The sequence below is a fragment of the Pteronotus mesoamericanus genome, unplaced genomic scaffold (assembly GCF_021234165.1).
Source record: "Pteronotus mesoamericanus isolate MK-2021 breed Mesoamerican mustached bat unplaced genomic scaffold, CSHL_Meso_final contig_46, whole genome shotgun sequence".
Classification (NCBI taxonomy): domain Eukaryota; kingdom Metazoa; phylum Chordata; class Mammalia; order Chiroptera; family Mormoopidae; genus Pteronotus; species Pteronotus mesoamericanus.
Window position 1 is genome coordinate 9991512 of NW_026555170.1, and position 20035 is coordinate 10011546.

At 36.5% G+C, this 20035-nt stretch overlaps 1 protein-coding gene and 1 pseudogene across 5 annotated transcripts in view; both read left to right on the plus strand.

The window, feature by feature from the left end:
- NPAS3 (neuronal PAS domain protein 3) overlaps positions 1-20035 on the plus strand; it is an 853586-nt gene that overhangs the window by 222021 nt on the left and 611530 nt on the right. The gene's annotated exons all lie outside the window — the stretch shown is intronic.
- LOC129074193 (ribonucleoside-diphosphate reductase large subunit-like) lies at positions 15036-16422 on the plus strand (annotated as a pseudogene).

Below are 20035 nucleotides of genomic sequence, written 5' to 3' on the forward strand. Positions count from 1 at the left end.
TACCCTACACTGAATGTGCCAGGTATTTAACTAGGGACTGGTACTAATTTCAGAGCTAATACTGAGCTGTTCCACATCAATGCTTTCAGCAGGTGGCTTGAACTGACAGTGTAAAGAAAAAAGTGAAAGAAAATTACCATTGTACTTTAGAATTTCTCTGATTGAAATGACTGATTATACTGTCAAAGGAGCATTGGGAAGCTGGCAGGGTTATGGGGAGTGAAGAAATGACAGAATTCTTTTAGAAAAAGCCTGTCTGTTGGTTTTTGCACAGCCAAATATTTCAAAATGATAATAAGGTTTGATGTGAGTTTTGAATTCAGTGCGTGTGAAAATCCATGTGTTCTTTCATTTGTTTTTTAATGCTTGCACATTGTGTAATGTGAGCCAGTGGTTTTCTTATTATCATTTTTTTCTTATAAGAAAAATATTAAACCACTCTATTCAAATGCCATCAGTACACATTGAATGACTTTTTATATTTTCAAAATAGTTTTATAAAGATTTCAATTTTGTTAAGAAGTTTTACTTATTGAAAAACAGAGTACAAAACGTAGCTAGTGAGTCGAGATGAAAACAGTTTGTTTTATGTAATCAGCCTTACATCATGTTCTTACATCAGTTTCTTTAAAAAGAAATTCTATCAGTCATGCATATTATTCTTCATTGTCTTTTGTCTCTTAAATTCATGTTTATTCTAAAAAGTTATATTATTTTCTTTGAATATTTTTAAATATTTTAAAAACATTCTTTAACTGGATAATTTTTTAAAAAACATTAGAGATGCTGTATCCTGGGTGCTACTAGTTGAATAATAATAATAATGGCCAGCAGTATTTATTGGCTATTTGCCATGTACCAGGCACTTTACTAGGTGCTTCATGGTATCTCACTTCATCTTCACATTAACTACATAAAGTAACTTTCCTTTGTATCTTCCATTTTACTGATGAGCAAATCAAGGCACAGAGAGGTTGAGTAACTTGCTTGGTACCCAGCGTTATTAAGCAGTAACATGGGGTACAGCCTCGCAGAAGCCACTGCTCATCCTCAGTTACAGCAAAGAGCAGGGAAGCTGGTTACAGCTGGCATCCCCCTCCCCCGGCCCCCCGTCAATGTGCTGGCTGCCTTCTGTACTGACAACAGGGAATTAATACAATAATTTCCCTTTTCATGGTTATCCCATTATGAATTTAATAGAACTTTTGATATAGAGTCATGAGAATTCTTAAGGGAATGGTTTAAAATGTGAAAAAAAAGTATTGAAGTGTTCTATAAAAAGTATAAAAGAGACAATTTAGTGGAGTGTAAGTTAGGTTTGGGGCAGAAAAAAATCAATCAGGATAAATGGGTCAGCATTCATCATTTGTTCAACAAATACTTATTGTACTAGGTGCCAAGCACTGGGCTTGGCCTGTCGGAAAGCCCTGGGTGATTTATTTTTGTTGGGTTGACTCCCTGGTGGGATTATTCACAAACAACCTTTCCATGTAAATAGGAAGCTTTAATTGCAGAAGAGAAGGGTTAAAGTCTTTCTGGGTGGACTATGGTGCAGGAGTTTTGTCTCATTGCATAATCGAGTAGGCTCTCCTCGTATTCTCATTATTCTGATGCAGGCTAACAAACCAGCAGGAAACCGCATTCCATGGGATTTCTATGGGGACTACAGAGAATTCGTTCCAATGCTTACAGAGCAGCCGCTTGTAGCTTAAAGTAGCTTCAGGGCTAATGTGAGGAGCCGCGCAGTTCCACTTGCTACTGAACTGTAAAACTGAAAGCATGTGCAGTGTAAATAAAACAATGTCGGGAGAATCATCCCTGATCTGGAGGCCTTCTCAGAACATTGGCCAACACTCTGTTATTAGTGAATAAGGGAAGCAGGCAGGAATTTGAAATATTATGCCACGTTGAAAATGTGAATACCTGTTTATTTACTTGCTTTACAACTTACTCCCTCTAATTTTTTTTTCAGTTGGAGGTATATAGAAGAGAAAATGCTCGTAATTCCCTCCAACCTCCCACTCCTCCAATGTAAAAAGTATTTGGCAAGGGGAGTGGGACTTTCAGTAACAAACTTACTCTGCCTAGGCCTGAAGAGGATAAAGGGATCCATGCTTTAGGACACGTATGTTTGATTTCTATATTCTATCTACTTTCTGTGCAGTTACATAGTTTTCAGCATTTCAGAGTGTAGTTTGCAGAGCCTTGTTTTGTTAACAGGAGCATCGCACAGGCTTCTTCTTTGGCCACGTGACGGATTTGGTGGTTGACTGCTGTGGTCTCTCTGCCAGACCTCTCGTGTCTCTCCTGCTGCTGCCCGCTCTTCAGGGATGCCTGTCTGCACGGCCCCCCTCACAGGCCTGCACCTCGTGAATCAGAGCGGAAGCGCCTATTCCTTTTGTAGCAGAGACGAGGGAATGAACACATGCATACACAAGGCCCTGCAATTGTTTTAATTCTCTGCTGTCATTCTGTTGCAATTTTTAATGTTTAATCAAAGTCCCCATGTTTTCATTTTGCACAGGGGTTCTACAAATCACGTAGCTGGTCCCATTTGTTCCATGGGCCTCTTTGCCTTCTCTGCCCCTAGCACAAGAGGTGCTATTTTTCAAGGACCAGCTCAAATGCTGCCCGTTGTGGAGCCTTCTAGTTCCTTTTGTAGACATGAACATCTATTCCCCATGTGTGTACCTCAGTCAGAACCTGCATCACACCCACCTTGCACTCAGGTTGTGCACATCTGTCTCTCTCATGATGTAGGGGGCTCCGGGAGGGGAGAGCAGGGGCCTTCCAAGAATCTTTGCATTCTTCTCCCTCCGTATCCCAGCCCAGTGGTTTTCGTACTCCATAAATGCTTGTTGAATTGAAGTGAATTAACTAATTTGCCCTTTTATCTGAAAGAGTAAAGAAATTTACATTTAATATAAGGCTCTTTTGATAGACATATTGCCTTCATTTCAGTTCACTTCTGATGCAGAATTATGGTGCAGGCTCCCACAAAATGGCTAATGTGATGAGACGGTACACATTTTGTTCTTCTTCACTTATAAATTTAGGGTGGAGAAAATATAAATGAAATCATTTCACTAATTTTAAGACATTTAAAGACTATGGAAATTGAGCTTAGGAGAAAAAGGTTAACTAAGGTTAAAGCAAAAGCTTTTCATTTCGCTTAGCATATCACTAAGTGGAGATTTAAAGGAACTGCTCTTTTCTCACCAAATTTCCCCGTACTGCTCCTGGATTTCCTTTTAGCATAATTTAAGTAAGATGTTGTAATGGGTTTAAATCATTTTAATTTTGCATGTTTCATAAGGGCTATTTTTTTTTTATAGGGAACATTTCATAGTATGGTTCCTTGAACCTCTTGGAAGAATAGAATGGGCAATGCTTGTGTCTACACAGGAGACAGAACCCTAGCAATTTAGTAACCTGTGTAGACATTAGGGGCTCTGCTTATTAGTTACAAAAGAGAATGCAGTTGGCTCTGCCACAGAAATTTTTAGCAGAATGGCCATGATTGCCTACAGAGGTTCTATAAACTCTCAAATGGTAGGCAAAACGTGTTTTGGGAATATTCACATCATCTTCTTGAAAAAAGGCTCCCAAAGCATCTCCTCAAAGTGTTTAAGAGGAGTTGAGAACTAATAAATATGCAGAAATAAAAAATGAATGAATATACACATACAAACACATTATAAAGCTAAATCTAAAAGTCTATTAAAGACCAATTCCTGTTGAACATGAATTTGTGCTGTTGAAATCTGAACCCTCTGGGCTATAAAATGTTGTATCCATTGATTATTACACAATTATTTTTCTGAAAATAGAAGAGAATACTAATCTTTTAAGTATAGATTTATGTATTTATGTATAGATTAGAGCCTTAAGACCTGAACTTCAATGGGTTTTGGGTACCCATTTGTGAGTAATGTGACATTAAGTAGAAGAGGAATGAGGCAAAACACAATTCCTTCACCGTGCCACCTGGCAGTGTAAGAGAATGGCCAACTGCTGCTTTCAGAGGAAAAACTCAACTTTTAGCCCGAGTTCTTCTTCCATATGGGAAGTTTAAGACAATGCTTGTGGCATATATGTGCAGGAAATAATATGCTTTACAATAATGAGAATCCTTGCTTTGAAGTGAGAGAAACGGCTCTGGGAAGAGGCTGCATCCTGGAGGTGTGATTGCCGTGACCAAGCTCCTCACGCCCTGAGTTTCTTGTGCACCTCTTAGTGGTGGCCTGGAGGTTGATGACAGTCTTGCTTAGTTTCTGTGGCTTGTTATTTCATTTAGCATTTGTTTCTTTATGTTTTTTTGATTGACCATTGGGTCCTCTGAGAACACTTAGGATCAGCATAGCCACGGAGGAATCCACACTTGCTTACAGAAACTGAACTCAGATCATTTGGGACCCATTTGCCTCTAAAATGTACAAATGTTAAAGTTGATATGAACTCTGAGACCAGAAACCCTGGAGTACTTAGAGTTCTCTACAGTATATTTTAGAGGCGACTTATCTACCATGTGCAGACACAGCACTAACTGCTAAAGGGCATTCACAAATGAGCAAGGCTGGCCACAAGGAAAATAAGACACCAGACATCTGACCCTGTGTACTTCCAAATGGAACAAATCAACAAAGACTTTCCACAGACGTGGACTTCCCTTAAGAGGGATGGTAATTTACAATTTTTACAAAGGATTGTGGGCTCACTCTTAGAGTCATTTCCAAGTTGGAGCTCCAAGTACAATAGTAAATAGGAATCACCTTAAACATCTTGTAGCCACATAGGATATATCTCAAGTTGCCTGTCCTCATCTTTCTGTCCTGTCTTGTGCAGTTGACCAAGAGTTCCCTGGGGGGACCCAGCCAGCACCGAGGATGCTTTCTGATACACTTGTCTCCTCTGGCCCCTTCCTCTGGGTCTCTGCTGTATCCTTTCCCTCACTCCACGGCCACATCCTATTTCCTTTTTATCTTCCTGCCACCCATGTGTTCCTCCCTCCTGCTCCCTCCCAATCATGGTGATCTTTAAGTCTTAGAATCTAAGAAAGGAAAAATTGGGTCTTTCTCAAAGAGAGTTAAGATAAATGATTATCTTTCCCATTGGGCTGTGAGATGAAGACACATTGTGATATAAGCCCTTCCTCGTACAGGATATGTATATATTTTTCAAAACTGTGCTTTCAGAAAAGCAAAGTAATACTTACAATGCAGAGTTGAAAACTTTAAAACTTTGTAAGAGAACATTTGGGGAGTTTTGTAGCCCTCTGGTGGAATGTCAAGAGAATCCAAAATAAAATATTTTATATTTTGGTTTTAACTATTTTCATTATGACTGACTAATACACATTAAAAAATTAACATTCTTTTCTTTGAGGGCAGCCATTTGTTCATATATCTGTAGCTAGACATATCCACATTTATTTTTAATACTTATATTTCTCAGTGTTATAAACAATCATTTTATTCCAAATTCAGTGAGTGGATAATGTATACAGTATATATATATGTTTTTAAATTGTCTATGCATTCTATTTTTGTTAGGATTTCATTATGTGATTAATCACAGAAATTTAAAATGGAGCCAGGGGGAGCAAGTAAGACATTTGTGGGTTTTGAAAACAGAAAGACTGCCAAGTTTTTAGAGTGCTATTTTGCATCTATATTATGTAAATGAGCAGTTATAAGCTTTTGTATGGAAGCAATTTGACATTGAGGAAAGAGCACTGAGTTGAGGACAGACCTGAGTTTTGGTCTCAGTTATGTTATACCTTAAGTAGACACATGGTTCTGGAGAGGTCACAGCCTCTGCTTGGCAGGTGAAGGGTAGTTTCAGATATATTTCTTACTTTTATTTATTGATTTGAGAGGAAGAGAGAGAGAAGCAGTAATTTGTTGTTCCACTTATTTATGCATTCATTGGTTGAATCCTGTATGTGCCCTGACCAGGGACTGAACCCACAATCTTGCCATAATATCTGGACGATACTCTAACCGACTGAGGTACCTGGCCAGATGTACTTCTAATGTGTGTTGTAGTTCTTTGGTTTTGGGAGTTTTGACATCATTATGAATACTGGAAAGTCATGCTTTGTCAAATCTTTGGGAGAAAATGCACATTTATGATAATACTGAAAACATGATTAGGTAAATTAATAAGAAGCAAAGTCTACTAGCATAATGAGAGTCAACTGATGGTAGAAATGCTTTCATTTTTATATTCTGAGTCTGACATAACACCTGATTCACAGACACTCAAAAACTGTTGATTTAATAAAAAAATATTTTCTAAGGTCTCATTCAAAAGTTAAAAATCGCATCCAGGATAGACTTGTTAAATGGAGTTCGTATTGTTCCAAGAGTTGTCTAAAAGTAATTTTGTTCACATTCTGCAAATAATGTTGTTAGCATAGATTATTTGCCTGGTAGGCTTTGGCTAAAAGTTGAGGGCATATGTGATTACATCATTTTTTAAAAGGAGTTTATAATTAATCATGTCATTTCAGTAAAAGTATATTTTCCTAACAAATAAACATATTTTTAAACAATATGAGAAGTTTTAATATTTTCAAAAGAGTTTGTTTTGTTTTTTTAAATAACCTGGACAAAAAAAATCAAGGAAAAAAATGTAGTCTAATAAGTCATACCTTTTGTGTTTTTAATAATTTCATGTGTATGAAACCATTTAAAATATTTCAGATATCTTTTGGCTTGGCAATTACTAGGTTGCATTTTATTTTTTCCTCGTGAAATTATTTCACAACTAGGTTATATTAAGTGAAGTTTCATCATCATCTAACAAGTTTCATGTGCCGGCTTATGAACTCCCAGATATTATAGTTTAAAAATGCAGTAATGCCACAATAATATTAATGATAAATGGTATACATTTGAAACATTTAAAAATGATCATAGCCTTAAAGCCAAAAAGAGCTGGAAAATATTAATGGTATAGAAACTGTGCTATGTGGATCTGAATTATGTATAGCAGAGAGAGAGAGAGAAAGAGATAAATTACATAATAAATCAAAGTTCACATGGTATATTGTTTATTTTTTTAAAACTACACAAACTTTCTATTTATTCAGCATGTCAGCTATTTGAAAAAATGATGAATAGTTTCAGATTCAGATTTATTTCGAAAATGAATATTTAGCACCCAATAGTGTCATACTGAGTGTAAGAAAATAATTATAGTGTATGTTTTATCATGAAGAGTTCTGGGAAAGCATTGACTTTTTATACTTTCAACGTGCTTTTATTCTCTGATCAATTTGCACCTTTTGTGTCTTTTTGATTTATAATAGGTGTTTTAACCGTCTTTTAAAAATCTGTAGCAGTAATATTTAGAAGTGAGTATAAGATTATATTAAGGCAGTAGTTAGTAGGAAATGTTTCTTTTTGATAAACCTGTTGTGTTAAAACACTACAGGGTGAGGCAAAAGTAGGTTTACAGTTGTGAGTATGCAAAACATAGTTTATTTTTATATTGTTTATTAATTATTGTATTTTCCATACAAACAGCTGTAAACCTACTTTTGCCCCACCCTGTATGATTGTAGAGTATTACAAATATTGGGAAATGTTATCTGATGAATATACAGAAATTACTTGCAGAATCCACTGGTGGCCAGAAAAGAAATTTACTGGACTTTCCCAATATCTTAAGATTCTAAACAACTACCAAGGTAAGGGGGATTTAAGTGGTTTGTACATGTTTTTGCAGATGTGGTGTATTATAGAAATATTGTGAGATGTTCTTTTTAAGAGTTCACAGCTAGTAGGCTTAATTAAACCTTCTCTAAGCAGTCCTGAAGTACTTCTGCCCTGATGTTGGCCAGTGGCCTTTGGGTTTCTGTTCTTTTGCCATTTAGGTGCAGATGCTGTAAGCCATCAACATATCTTATATATTATGCCTCAGTATGATTCTTAACCAAGAGAACCACAGGACACCTGTAACACTTGCTTAGGATTCTAATAGAGAACTTTAAAAACTGCAGTGTCTTACTTTATAGGTGAAAGAGCCCTGGTATAATTGTCACTGTGGTGACTATTTCCCTGAAAGGTAAAAGGCATGTGTGTCATATTACATATCTCTGGAATGGTTCTGAAATTGGTACCATATATTATTCATGTATGCATTTATTCACTCAATATCATTTATTGCAAGGTGAGCTAGAAAAAAAAGAAAATTTAAATGTTCTTCTCTGCCATCTCTCATTTTTCTCTCTGGGTATTGTAGTTAGTCCTCTGCTTCTGCTCATGTCCTGAAATGCCACTCACTATCCTGGCTAGTCAGCTCCGTCAATCGGTTTGTTGCTCACCTAGCCAGGAGTCGATTGATCTCCATGTGGGGTCTTTACAGCTAAGTCAGAGGCTGGGTGGATGTTCTGGGAGTGAGGTGGGAAATGATTAAGCTTTTAGAAAAGAGTGAAAGCAAGGAAAAATGTTCAAAATGGAGTGGAGACAAAGAAGGCCTTGGAGAGACAGCTGAGAGAAGCCTATGGAAGGACGAAGAGCTAGCAGCGGTGGAGGGATTTGAAGTTGTGTGTCAGTTCCATGGAGAGGAGATGCAAAGGGAGCGTCTACCATTGTGGGCAAAACTGTTAAGCACCTCACAGTAGCTGTTGATCTTCCCTGGCCTTTTCCTGTGACTAATATAGATTGATGTGGAAAAGGAAAAAAGAAACATTTGAGGAAAAGAATGCTATCTGAGATATTTTAGTAGTATGGATATTTTCTGAGATTATTGAATTTCGTCTGATACTTATGCAAAAAATTTTATATCTAGGACTCAGTGATAAAACTATAATTGCGCAGATGCATTTGACAAATATTGAGTGACATAATTTAAAATGTAGATGGCAAAGACAACACGCTTGCATAGTATCAGGCTATGACAAATTAATACATTTGTAACAAAATTCTTATCATGCTTTTATAGAATTTGAAGCGTTTTTAATCAGATGAGACATTTATTGCCTAAAGTTTTAAGCTTATAGATTTGGTGTTCTATCCATTCCTGAAAATAATTTTGTTAAAAAACCTGGTTTGTACAAAAACTAGTATTTTTTTGGTTTTTTATTGATCAAATAAAAACTGAAATTTGTTCAGGAATTTTCTTCCCTTAGGAAGCATGTCAATTTGTATCAATGGGAAACAAATTAAAATGGAAGAAATGTTTAAATGCTTTTTATTCATAGTGTTAAAAGTGGTTAGAGGAAGAATTCACATTTTTCCATAACACAATGTAACAAGCAATTAACTTTTTGGCATAGTGATAAATCTGCTTCTCTAAGAAGGTGTTTTGTGTTTTAATAAGTGGTAATACATGCTAGTATATTCATTTTTATTAAATAGTTGAGTTAAAAAAGTAAATTGAATTCACAAGGTATTGCCTTGGATTTATTGAGATTTTACATATAACATCTAAACGGGATGTCATCACATTCAACACAGTATTATTTAAAAAATATAATTAGCAATACCGTCTTAAAATGCTCTGGTATTTGTGAAGTGCTATATCTTTCATCTACTGAGGCTCCAAATAAACTTGAAAACAGAAGTTCTTTGGTAGTGCTGAATTAGTAATAATGGAGTGTAGTATTAAAACAATAGGATAATCAAGGGCTAGTTACCCAGAGATAGCACTTAAACAAAATTCCTGCCATCATGTGTTAATTCATTTATTCATGAATTTGTTCATTTAATTTTATTATATATCTATTCAACTTTTAGAGGGAGTAAATATGTGTCTTAAGATTATCCACCTAGAAATGTATTAACATGTTGTGATTTATATACTATTTGTGAAGACAAATGGTACCTGTATAGCAAATTATTCCAAACAACAATAAAATTTTAACAATATAATTTTTGAAAATTATAGCAAAATATGCATAACAAAATTTTTCATTTCAATTATATTTAAATGTGCAATTCAGTGTCATTAATCACATTTACAGTGGTATGCAACCATCACCACTATTTCTAAAACTTTATCATAACCCCAAACAGAAACTCTCTACCTTTTAAGCAGTAACTCCCTACTTCCCTTCTTTGGTTACCTCCTGGTAACCTCTAATCTATTTTCTGTTTCTGTGAATTTGCCTGCTCTAGATATTTCATTTAATGTAATCATACAGTATTTTTCCTTTTGTGTCTGGCTTATTGCGCTTAACATACTTTCAAAGTTCATGTATCAAAACATCATTGTGTTTTATGGCTAATATTCCAGTGTATGTATGTTCCACAATTTGTTTATTTATTGATAGTCACTTGGGTTGTTTCCACGTTTTGGTTGTTGGGAATAAGGCTGCAATGAACATTGGCATACAAATAATCTGTTTGAGGTCCTGTTTTCAGTTTTTTTTTGGTTATATGCTTCTGAATGGTATTGCTGGGTTATAAGACAACTCTAAGTTTAAGTTTTGGGGGAACCACCAGGCTGTTCTGCACAGCAGTTCTACCATTTTACATTCTCACCGGAATGTACTAGGTTTCTAATTTCTCCACATCTCACCAACACTTACTACATTAAAAAAATTATATTTATCATAATGGGTATGAAATAATACCTCATTGTTGTTAGAATTTCCCTAATAATTTATCATCTTGAGCATCTTTTCATGGGCATTTGTGTATCTTCTTTATAGAGCTGTCTATTTAAGATCTTTGCCCATTTTCAATTGGATTATTTATCTTTTTGTTGTTGAATTTTAGCTCTTTGTATATTCTGTATATTGTACTCATATCAGATAAATGATTCTTCCATTCTGTACTTAATTTTTTTACTTTCATGATAATGAAGTATAATACACAAATGTCTTCCATTCTGATGATGCCCAATGTATCTATGTTTTTTTTTTATTCCTCATACTTTCGGTGTCATGTATAAGAATTCATTGCTAAATCCAAGGTCATAAAGATTTTTCCCTATGTTTTCATCTCACACTTTTTATAGTTTTAGCTTTTATATTTTGATTGTTGATCCACTTCGAGTTCATTTTTGCGTATGGTGAGATGAGAAGTGTCCAGCTTCATTCTTTTGTGTATGGAAATCCATTTGTCCCATCACCATTTGTTGAAGACATTATTATTTCTCCTTCCCAATTGCATGGACTTGACACCTTTATCAAAAATCAGGTTGCCTCCTACTTTGTTTTTCTTTCTCAAAATTGCTGCAGCTATTCGGGGTCGTTTATGGTTCCATATAAATTTTTGAAATGTCTGTTCTATTTCTGTGAAATATGTCATTGGTATCTTAATAAGGATTGCATTGAATCTATAAATTGCTTTGGGTTGTATGGACATCTTGATGATACTAATTCTTCCAATCCATGAGCATGGTATATGCTTCCATTTATTTGTGTCTTCCAACAATACTGGACATCTAACTATACTACAAAGTCACTATACTCAAAACAGTCTGGTACTGGCACAAGAACAGATCCATAGACCAGTGGAACAGAATAGAAAGCCCAGAAATAAGCCCAGGTCTATATGGGCATCTAATATTTGACAAAGGGGACAGAAGCATAAAATGGAGCAATAATAGCCTCTTCAACAAATGGTGTTGGGAGAGCTGGATGGCTACATGCAAAAAATTGAAATTGGATCATCAGCTGACACCATACACGGAAATAAACTCAAGATGTATAAAAGACTTAAATATAAGTCGCAACGCCATCAAAATCCTAGAGGAGAACATTGGCAGGAAACGCTCAGATATGCCACGCAGCAGTTTTTTCACTGATATGTCTCCTAAAGCAAGGAACATAAAGGAAAGATAAACATGTGGGACCTCATCAAAATAAGAAGCTTCTGCACGGCTAAAGAAAACATCAGCAAGATGAAAAGGGAGCTGACCGTATGGGAAAATATATCCGCTAACGATAGAGAATGATCAGACAGAAGTTTGATCTCCAAGATATATAAAGAACTCACTCGACTCGACTCCAAGAAGACAAACGATCCAATCAAAAAATGGGCAAAGGACCTGGGCAGATGCTTTTCCAAGAAAGAGATACAGAGGGCCCAGAGACATCTGAAAGGACGCTCAGCATCACCAGCCATCAGAGAAATGCAGATCAAAACCACCATGAGGTACCACCTCACACCGGTCAGAATGGCCATCATAAACAGATCCACAAACAACAGGTGCTGGCGAGGCTGTGGAGAAAAGGGAACCCTAGTACACTGTTGGTGGGAATGCAGACTGGTGCAGCCACTGTGGAAGGCAGTGTGGAATTTCCTCAAAAAGCTGAAAATGGAACTGCCTTTTGATCCAGTGATTCCCCTGCTGGGACTATACCCTAAGAATCCCAAAACGCCAATTCAAAAGAACCTATGCACCCCAATGTTCATAGCAGCACAATTGACAATAACCAAGTGTTGGAAGCAGCCTAAATGCCCATCAGTAGATGATTGGATCAAAAAATAATGGTACATTTACACAATGGAATACTATGCAGCAGAAAGAAAAAAAGAACTAGTAAACTTTGTGACAGCATGGACGGAACTGGAGAGCATTATGCTAAGCAAAATAAGCCAGGAGATGAAAGACAAATACCATATGATCTCACCTATAAGTGGAACCTAACCAACAATTCAAAGATACAAGGAAAATAAGACCAGCAACACTGAAAGGAAAAGAAACAAACAGAGGCAAGAGGGAAGGAGGGAGGAGGGGCGGGGGAAAAGGAAGGGAAGGGGAAAGTCAAGGAATATATAGCAAGGACTCATGGACAAAACCAAAGGGGAAGAGTTGAGGGAGGGAGGGAGGGGCAAGGGAGAGCAGTAGGGGGTAGGCAGAGACAAATGTATTTGAAAAAATAAATTAATTGAAAAAAATTTAAATTTGAAAAAAGAATCAGCTTGCCAACGATGTGCAAGTTTATTTCTGGACTCTCAATTCTGTTTGTCTACATGTCTATTCTTAGGCAAGCACACTCTTTTGATTACATTAGCAGTATTGTTAGTTGAAAAATTGGAAAGTGTGAGAACTCCAACTTTGTTTTCTTTTTTTTCAGGAGTGTTTTGATTGTTTGAGACCCCTAGAAATTCCATAAGAATGGCGGATTGACTTTTCCATTTCTCCAAAATACTGGGATCTGGCACAGATAATGCCCCTTTTTATTACAAAATCATAAGCATGTAATTCTGTAACATAACAATATCACACTCAAGTACACCATATAACATTTTAGGTGAAATGTTCAAATTGCTGTCCCTCTCATGTGAGACATTCATGTGCCCTACCAGCCACACTCAAGCAAGCCTTACTTCTGCTGGATCCTGTAGATCATTGGAATTTTGATAGATTTTGTTGAATCTGTAGATTGCTTTTGTAGTATTGATATCTTAGCAATATTAAATCTTCCAATCCCTGAAAATGCTTTTTCCATGTACCTATTTGTCTATCTATCTTTAGGCTTTATTTTTTAGAGCAGTTTTAGGTTCACAGAAATATTGAGCAGAAGGTACAAAGATTTCCCATATATTTTTCACCCTCTCATCCATTTATCGTTTAATAGAATTTAAATTAATCTTTAATTTCTTTCAGCAGTGTTGTGTTGTTTCACTTACTAGTATATAACCTCTATGGTTAAATTTATTCCTAGGTATTTTATTATTCTAGATGCTAATATAAATGGAACTGCTTTCTTAATTTCATTTTTTTTAAATTTTTCATCCTATTATATAGAAACACAACTGACTTTTGGGTGGTGGTCTTGTAACCTTCAACTTTGTTGAATTATTTATTATCTCTATTAGCTTTCTAGTGAGTTGCTTGAGATTTTTTTATTTATAGGATTGTGTCATCTGTGAACAGAGATAGTTTTACCTCTCCCTTTTTCATTTGACACCTTTTATTCCTTTTTCTTGTATAATTGCTCTGTCATGAAATTCCAGTACCATATTGAATAAGCAGTGGTGAAAGCAGGCATTCTTGTCTTATTCCTGATCTTAAGAAGAAAGCTTTTAGTCTTTCCCATTAATTATGATGTTGATTGTGGGGTTTTTTTTGTTAATGTCCTTTTTCCTTTTCTTCTCTTTTGTCCTTACTCATGGATATGCTTTTCTTTTTTAATTTTAGAGAGAGAAAGAAGTAGTAGAGGTTTGGGGGGAGGGAAAGAGAAATATCATGTGATAGGGAAACACCGACTGGTTGCCTCTTGTACGTGCCCTGAGCTACCAGGCATGGGCATAAATGCCCTTTTTCATGTTGAGGAAGATTCCTTCTGTTGCTAGTTTTTTACATGTTTTTATCTTGAAATGATGTTGAATTTTATCTACTGCCTTTTATACATCAATTGACAAGATCATGTGTGCCCCCCTTTATTAATTTTATGTGGTATACTATACTGTTGGACCCCCCTGTTCAGAACTCTCAAAACAGAGTTAATTTGCATTCCCAAGATAAATCCCACTTGATTGTACTGTATAATCTTTTTAACATGCTATTGCATTTGGTTTGCTAGTATTGTGTTGCATGTTGGCTATATAGATTTTATTCACCACCAGACTACCATTCAGGATTTTCTGATTCCTCCCTTGGCAAGGCATTGCTACCTGAGAAATAACAGATCTCTGGGTCTTATTTCTCTGAGTGAATCAAATTAAATTTCACTTAAATTTTTATCATTGGCCTTTGTACTTAGAGAATAAAAAATAATTTCATCTATAATGTTAGAAATGCTGATGGAGCTTCTGTTAGGTGTCAGGTGATGACATCTAAATATCTTACTATGTTATCTCATTTAAAAGGTTATAATTATTAGTATTCTCATTTTACAAATGAGAACATGGAAACTTGGGGCTAGTAAATGGTAAAACAAGGGTTATTAGTCCTTTTTAGCCTCCGTTTTTAATCCTTGATCCCTGATTTCTAGCTCTACATTATGTCTGACCTGAGATGTGAGTCTGTTTATAACATTGCTGAGAAAGAACAATAGTGCCTGTAACTAAAGAACACCATAAAGAAAATAAATACATAAAAATAAGCTCATTATGAAAATAAACCTTTTCTTTGCCCTTTGGATTCTGAATCTCTTCATGAAATGAGTGGAGACTAATAAGGACTGATCTTTGATGTGTCCAAATGAGTGTCCTGGTCTGGACGAGGTTTGGGGAGAGGAATTTGAGAAGCTGTATGAAAGTTATGAGAAACAGGGTTGTGTCCACAAAGTTGTAAAAGTTCAACAACTTTGGTACACCATCATTGAGTCTCAGACAGAGACAGGTACCCTGTGCATGCTTTACAAAGATTCCTGCAATCAGAAGAGCAACCAGCAGAACCTGGGAACGATCAAATGCAGCAACCTGTGCAAAGAAATAGTAGAATATACTAGCAAAGATGATGTTGCGGTTTATAACTTGGCCTCCCTGGCTTTTAATATGTACATTGTCAGAACACACATACGATTTTAAGAAGTTGGCTGAAGTCACCAAAGTCATTGTCTGAAACTTGAATAAAATTATTGACATTAACTCCTACCGTGTCCCAGAGGCAAATGTATCAAATAAATGTCAGCCCATTGGAATTGGAGTACAAGGTCTGGCAGAGGCTTTTATTCTTATGAGGTATCCTTTTGAGAGTCCAGAGGCCAAGTTATTGAATTAGCAAATCTTCGAAACCATTTATTATGGAGCCTTGGAAGCCAGCTGTGTTCTGACCAAGGAGCATGGCCTGTATGAAATCTACAAGGGCTCTCCAGTCAGCAAAGGAATCCTTCAGTATGATATGTGGAATATTACTCCCACAGACCTATAGGACTGGAAATTTCTCAAGGAGAAGATTGAAAAGTATGGTATAAGAAACAGTTTACTTATTGCCCCGATGCCTATTGCTTCCACTGCTCAGATTCTGGAAAATAAGTGAGTCCATTGAATCTTATACCAGCAACATCTACAGTTGCAGAGCCTTGTCAGGAGAATTTCAGGTTGTAAATCCTCACTTACTGAGAGATCTCACTGAGTGGGGCTTGTGGAATGAAGAGATGAAAAATCAGATTATTGCATGCAATGGCTCTATTCAGAGCATACCAGAAACTCTGGACAACCTGAAGCAACTTTATAAGACTGTATGGGAAATCTCTCAGAAAACTGTTCTCAAGATGGCAGCTGATGGAGGCGCTTTCATTGATCAAAACCAGTCTTTGAACATCCACATTGCTGAGCCTAACTATGGCATATTCACTAGGATGCACTTCTGTGGCAGGAAGCAGGGTTTGAAGACTGGGATATGTTAAGGACAAGACCAGCATCTAATCCAATCCAAATCACTCTAAATAAAGAGAAGCTGAAAGATAAGGAAAAAGCATCAGAAGAGGAAGAAGAGAAGGAGAGGAACACAGCAGCTATGGTGTGTTCCTTGGAGAACAGAGATGAGTGCCTGATGTGTGGATCCTGAGGAGAACCTAGAGGAGACCAGCACTTCTTCAATAACCAAACTACTACTTCAGCATAGATAGGTGTAGTAGATTTGCCTGAAGTGGTAAGGTTTTGATGGACCTTATTGCAGAAAATGGATCAATTAATTGACTTAAACTATTGTTTCTATGTAGGGTATATTTTCCAAATAGAAGTTTTAGGAATGCAAAAGAAGTCCTCTGGCAAATAGGGAGTGATTAGGTAGGGTTTCATTACTCATCTGGCACCCCATTTTCTGGTGACTTCAGTTTTAGTAAAGAGACTTGGTTTTGCTTCATTGACTGGTGGGTCCATAGAAGCAAAATTGTGTCATAACCCATGAGAAGTGCTGACAGAACCTTTATCTGGATAAAGGTCATTCTGAAATATTTCCAACTGATGGGTATATTTTCATATCTTTATTTTCTCTCACTCAGAACTCTCCAAATATAGCAAAACAAACAAACAAACAACAACAAAAAAACAAACTCATAGGACTAGAGTAATTATATTTTTTATTCTAGTGTTATAGATGAGTGGGTGAATTGATGGAAAATATTAAAGGAAATCCTAGAATGGCATGAACAAAATATTTATAAATTTAAATGCACATGAATCAGCCTTCATCATTTCTAAACATCTTAGGCATTTTAGAGGACAGCAAGATTTCTCCATAAAACAACGTGATTCTTCTGTGTAAATGTTGAGGCATAACAGGTGTGTTGGCTAGTGATAAGATACTCTGCCAAGCAACAAATAAATAATTGTACCTGAATCTCAGGAATACGTTAGCCCTGGGGTATATCTGAATGTAATTTTTATAGTGACATTCTATTTTTTTCAGCATCAGAAATAGCTGCATACCCCTATCTTGAATGGTGAGGTTGACTATATTTTTCACTGAATATATTTGATACTTAATGTTATAAAATATCATTATGAAATAGATCATGAGTTCACCTCCATTTCTCACCCCAGCCCCTCTACCTTAATAATGCCTTTAAAATACTTTTGGTCATGTCTCTGTGAAGAAATCTTCCTAGCTTTTCCAAGCCTTAGTTAGACACCCCTAGATCCTCCCATAGCACCCTATTTGTACCTGTTTGTGGCATTATCATGTGGATTTGTGATTTTCTATTTATTTTTCATCTCCTCAAGAGCATAAGTTCCTCTAGGGATTTGTTTAAGAGGGTAAGCTGAGCACTTTTTTCAAAGGCTGGCACTTAGAAAATGCTTAATATTTTTAAATTTAAAAAAATAGTGATTAACGATCTGTGAGATTTGTGTGCGTGTGTGCACGCATGTGTGCCTGCGTGCATGCGTGCGTGTGTGTGTGTGTGTGTGTGTGTGTGTGTATCCCTGCCAATTGGTAAATCTTAGGAACATGATAAAGGTGCTTCATCTATCTACCTGAATGCATGACATTTTCAGGGAAAAAAATGACATATACTTAGTTTTTCCATGTCACTGATTATTAAAGAATAGGGCATGGTGTCAATTAGACTGATACCCACCATGACATTGATCATCAGGGCCTTTTTCCACTGTCCATCAGGTCCGTCCTTCACAGCTGGGCATATGTTCACTTTTTTCTCACGAATTCTGAACTAGTACGGCTGGTTGCAGAGCAAGACCTTCTCAAATGGAGAATACCTCTTTTCAGGGATATTTACAACTCTAAAAGCAGACCCTTGGACATGATTCCTTTCTTACTATGAAGCTAAGTTGTGATTACTAAAAACTGTCAAACTTAGTCAACCTGTGTTGAAGCATTTTCTTATTGCACGATTCTCATAAAAGTACCCTACTTCTCCTGGTACTGGTGACTTGGAGCTGCTGAGTTTTAGGTATGCAGAAGCAGTAGTCTTTATCATTGATTCTGGGTAAAGTTTCTAAAATATCTGAAACAAACTGATTTTCATTTTAGAATAAATCAGTGTATAAGGTAAAAGACTCTCTTCAAATCCTATACTTTTTCCTTCTCTTTGCCCATGTTTCTTCTACTCTGATCTCATGTAGATTTTGGATGACATCATTGTCTCTAAAAGAAAGCAAAGCACACAAGTGTATAATCAAAATATCAAGTAATACATACGTGGAGTCATGTTTGAGAATTAAAAGAGTATATTAGTGGGACACGTTGGGGCCTGAATTTGTGTTGGTGGATGGAAAACTGAGGAAATTAATGAAATTTCCTAGAAGTCCCTTTCCCAGTCAACACCAAAGTAAAAAGATACTGGGCAGAAAAGAGAGGAGATGTAGGAGGTGAAAAACTAGGCAAGAATTTTAAAAACTTATTATTTTCTAATTGCAAAATGGGTTATTTTCACCCAGGAGTGATATCTGAAACAGCTTGGCATTTCCAGTGACTCATCAGAACACAGGCCATTGCTGGAGTCTTGTCTTAAGGCCCATTAAGTTGTTGCACTAGGAGGGCATAGGAAAGAGATTATTTAACATTTTTTATGGAAGTATAGCCATATTTTAATAAACTGGCAGGTCTATATTAGTGCTTCCTGCCTTCCTCCTACTTTGTTCAATAATACTGGCACTGCCTGTGCAGTAATGATATCCCTGGAAAGGAGAAAAAGGAAACCGTTTTTGAAATTGATTCTAAGCAGTTGGGAGACATAGGGTATTAGTCTCTAATGAGTTAAACATTTCAGTAAATGACTTCTCTATGTTCTGGAGCTTTAGCTGTATTGGATATTATGTGCATGCAGCCTCAGTCTCCCCAGTGTAACTCTGTCTTACAGTAGCAGGGTTCTGGCTCTGAAGGAGACACTGGCACTGTGGTTCTCTGTAGTCACTTTCATTCCAACCCCTTGGGACTTCACCTTGATCTCCAAACTTTGCTGGATTTGGTTTGGAGCTGCTAATAACCTAGAATAAATCACCATGAATAACTCAGGGGGAACTAGAAAAAAAAGGGAAAAAGCAGTCAGATCATAAAGGAACAATTTGTGGGTCAAGAAAGGGCCAACCTCTAATATGGCTCTGATGTCAAAGAAGAGCAGGGTCAATGTCATCTCGGCTGTAAAGGAAAACAGACATAGGTGGCCGATTTCTCGATGATGCCCAGGGAACAGTGCAGTGCAGCGTGCAGTGCTTCTGAAGAGGGCAGGCAAGAGCCAGGGAGAAAATGGCATCGCGTATGTTTTCTTAGATTTGATTTCATGCCTTTTCCTGGTTAACCCTTAATAGTCTTCTTTAAGTAGACAGAAATATTGCAAGCCAGAATAAAGGACAGGAAAAAATGTACTGTAGAAGAAAATGGCAGAATATTTGATGGAAATGCATTGGCTGGAGTGAAGATGGCAGCTAAAAGAAAAATCAAAACCTGGGTATTCTGCAAAATGATCAGAGAAATTAAAATACATAAATAGAGCAAAGGTCATCAGATAAATTTTGTATTTGTGAAGAGTATTTTAATATGAGATTGGAATGGTTTGGTGTAAGAGCAAGAAAAATCTTGATGGTTTTGGCCACTTAAAAAAAAAATCTGGTGACAACTTGATTAAAACATACAGTCCTCTCAGATGTGGCTGAATTATGAGTTACTGGGTATGACTGACAGATGTCAATTCTAAGAGAAAAGGGAAAGCACCATTTTT